Here is a 4,347-nt window from a genome sequence, read left to right as displayed (position 1 = left end):
CATGTTCAAAAAGTGCATAACAGCGGCTGCACATAAAATGTGGACACTGATGACGAAAATCATTGGAACCTTCACATTCCACAGCCATTTCTCACACAGTTTCCATTTCATTAGTGAAGGTCATTCCGCATTAATTCGCCACTGAATGTGGCCAGAAAAAATGAATGAATATTGCTTCCAAAAATCTTGTCTGTCACGTTGAACGTCATTCCTGCCCATTACTTCGGCAGCTCACTTCTTTTGGCGTCATTCCCAAGATCAATAATCGCGGATGGTCTGTTGCCTCCCTGGTTCCATGGTTGGATGGAGTTGTCAGTATTGTCAGGAGGGAGAGGTAATCAGCCCGATCTTGTGATCAATGTAGGGATAAATGATATTTGTTAAAAAGTGGAGGACGTCCTGCAGAATGTTTAGGAAGTTAAGGAAAAGTTTGAAGGACCGGACCTCCAGGGTTGCGATATCAGATGTGTTCCACGTGCCACATAATAGTGAGGCTATGAATACGTGAGTAATGCAGCGGTATACGAGATGTTGCAGTAGTGAGGACTTCATGTTTCTGGACATGTGCGTTCTGTTTCAGCAACTGTGGGACCTATTCAGATGGGACAGTTTGCACCTGAACTGGAGGGGGTCTAACATCCTAGTGGATAGGTTTAGTAGGGCTACTCCGGTTGGTGGGGAGTAAACTAGATAGACAGGGGGTGGGAACCATACTGTTACGACAGATAGTTAAGTTGAGGAGGGTAAAGGTCACGAGAGGACTGCATGTATAGAGAGTAATCAAAGGTTTGTATGTGATATAAAAATACTCAGATGAATTTGTCAATGCAAAGAGTGTTATCAGAAAGGCAGATGAGATTTTGGCGTGGATTGGCACAATGGACTATGACATTGTTGCTATTCGTTAGGCTTTCTAGGTGACACTTCCTAGCTTCTAATATTTCCCAATATCAAAACACGTCATCTTCCAAGAGAAGTCAGCCTCCATATTTCGAATTGTATCTTTTCATTCAAATAAATCAAACTTCGTAATTGCAGCAGGAAATAGTTTTAAATGTTTGTTTATAAAAGCGAATAAACATTTTCATAGCTTTGCACTTCGTAACAATTAGTAAAATAATATATATTGTAAATGATAATAATACTCAACTTCAAACAAATCTAAACGAATTAAAATGACAATAAATGATTAACAATGAATGATAATGTTGATGAATAATAATGATGTGGATGAATAATAATGATGATGACGATGAATAATAATGATGTTGATAAATTCAAATAGTTTCTAGCCAACTCATTCTCTTTCATGCTCATTCCAAGAATGAGAAGGGAACTCACGGTCCGCTTGGATATTTCGACATGTAAACTATGGTAACTCAACAAAAACAATTAATTCTTTAAGGGAAAGTACAAAATCAACCATCAATCATAAATACAAGGTTTTAACTTCTCTACGGACCTGGTTGCAGGAGGAGCATGAATGGCAGATCAATCTTCTAGAGTTCTGTTGCTTTTGTCGTGATAGAGGGGGAGGGATGAGCGGAAGGTAGGGAGTGACACGATTAGTTAGCCTTGTGAGCTCGTTAAAGAGGCTATATGGTGCGAGCTGAGGAACGGGAAATGTGTGAACACACAGATAGGGTTGTATTATTAACCATCGAATAGTCAGAGAGAATTGGCAGAGAAAATCTGTAGAGAAGAAACAGAAAGTTCCAATAGCTGGAGAGTTTAACTTTCCTTATATTGACTGGGACATCCATGCTGTAAAAAGGTTTGATGGCTTGGAGTTTGTCAGTGTGTTCAGGAAAGCTGTCTAAATCAATATATAGAGGTTCCATCGAGAGATGATGCAATATTCGATCTGCTATTAGAGGAGACTGACAGATCAGGCGTCAAAAGTATGTGTAGGCGAACATGTTGTTTCCCGTGACTTTTATGACCGTAGTTTCAAGTTAATTATAGGAAAGGATAGGTTTACTCCTCGAGTTCAGGTTAAAGGAAGGCCAATTTTCTGGAAATGATTAAGGGTCTGGGAACACTGGATTAGGAAATGTTGTTTTCTAGCAGGTATGTTTTCAGTAATTGGAAGGACTTCAAAGGCGATATTTTGAGAGGGCAGAGTTTGCATGTACCAGTTCTTTCAACTCTTTGGGTCCTTAGTAATTTTCCAACTGTATTTATATAACATCCAGTATTTTCTGAATTGTTAACAATGCAATTCCGTTCAAGGGATGTCAATGATTGCATTCGGTTTCTACCTCCTGCATGATATTTTCCAGCACCCAGCGGAAGATGTTCAACCAAGAAAAGTACTATCCCCTTTTATCTCTCTACCCTCCATTTTACTGTCATCCATATGCATGTCCGAGCCACTGAAATGTCTCTAAATCTTTGAAACACGACCGCCATCCATGTCAAGTTTTTTCAGGCACACCGAAATCTATTTTGTTAAAATACATACTGCTCATGTCTCCCCTAAACCTTACTACTATCACTTGGTCGATATAACACCTGATGTTTGCTAAACTTGTCCTGTGAAATTATAAGGCTGTCTATCTTGTCTGTGCCTCTCAGAGTCCTTTTGACCTCTATTGTCTCCTCTCATCCTTTTACAGTCCAAATATAAATGGCCTAGTTCTGCAACACTTACTTCATAAAACTTATTTTACAATCCAGGCAACATCCTGGTAAATCTCTTATGCATCCACTGAATATTTTCTACACCTTTCCAGTAGTGACATGACCAAAATGGAAACCACTACTCGAAGTGTGGTCTCGCCAAAGATTCATTAAGCTCTGGACTCTTGAACACAATCCCTTTATTACTGAAGCCCAACATCGCATCATCTTTCATATCAACCTACAAGGCGGCCTAAAGAGATTTATGGATTTGCTCCCCATAGTATTCCTGTTAAAATATTATGACGTTTTATCTCCAATTTTCATGCCATAACATAAAAATGAAATTGATCAAAAATTGCACATCTTAAAGTGTCGCCTCGGATATTGGACGGCTCCCAAAATTATAAGAGAACGAGAAGGAAACGAGAGTCCCTTCATAGTCGCTGAGGGTTTGCAGATTCGCCTCCAGTAGTGTCACAGCCTCTGCCTCCGCAGTGACCCCAGTTCATAGCATTGGAAATCCTAGCTCCAGATCCAAATATCCTATACGATCAGGAAAGTCTTGGACACATGGGGCCCTTCTGGAACCATTTTTCCTTCTCGCGCCCTCCAGAATCTTTGCTTCCATGAACAAATTTCCATCTGCTCCCAAACTGCCGTGAGTTCTACGACTGCAAGTCCCAGAGTAGCCTTTGTCGGTCCTTCAGCGACTTTGCCCTTGGCTGATTCGCTGCTGTGATCATCTCCCAGATTTTCCCATCCGGACGGGGGAATGTTCTTCTCTTTCTGGCGCCAGTCCTCTCTTTCCCAGGGATCTGCAACTCCCCGTGGTCCGCTGCCATACCCTGTCTCCACCATCTTTGGCACAGAGCTCCTAGTTTTATAGGATGTTAACAACACCCTTGGCTTCTCTAACACTTGTGTCTCGAGCCCATTCACAGCCGTGGGAACACGACGGGGCCCTACGGAGATGGGCTGTTTCTCAGCTGCACGCTGACCCAGTTTAACACCAGCAGCAGAGGTTCCTTTACAAGGGGATGGGCCCTGAAATGGGCCCTTTCATACCATTCAACCTTCTTATCCGAAAAACACACTTTCACCATCACCCTCTGCTTTGTTAAACGAAGCCTTAAAATATTTATCCATGGATTACAACCGTCCAAAAGAGGGTAAACCTGTTTAATGCAGTGTGGACATTCCAGTATATATCGTGTAGAGATCTGCATTCTTTAACTTTCTCGATCTTATCTTCAAATGGTTTCTGAGACTTCACCACTCTCTTTAAAATATAGTATTGACTTTCACTAGTCCAGTGAACTACACGTGTATCTTCTTCGCAATATATTCCTTGGTTAATTATTAACCACGGATTCCAGACGCTAGTAATTCCAGTAATGTTCCTTTCAACCTTTCATGTTTGTCAGCATCGCTTTGTTCCACCATAAAAGTCTTCTAGTACCTCATCTTCACTTTATTCATATCTATATATATCTATTTATATATATATATATATATATATATAAGTGTGTGTGTGTGTGTGTGTGTGTGTGTGTGTGTGTGTGTGTGTGTGTGTGTGTGTGTGTGTGTGTGTGTGTGTGCGTACATATATATATATCAGCGAGGGTCACTGCCATTCCCTCTCAACTTTCACACAGAGTACATGTGAACATGTCTTGATTTGACTCCCTTCATACGCTTCATGAATGTCTGCACCTTCTCAGA

Source organism: Narcine bancroftii, chromosome 2 (assembly GCF_036971445.1).
Source record: "Narcine bancroftii isolate sNarBan1 chromosome 2, sNarBan1.hap1, whole genome shotgun sequence".
In the NCBI taxonomy this organism is placed as follows: domain Eukaryota; kingdom Metazoa; phylum Chordata; class Chondrichthyes; order Torpediniformes; family Narcinidae; genus Narcine; species Narcine bancroftii.
The sequence above is the reverse complement of the archived record's forward strand: the minus strand, read 5'-3'. Positions refer to the sequence as shown.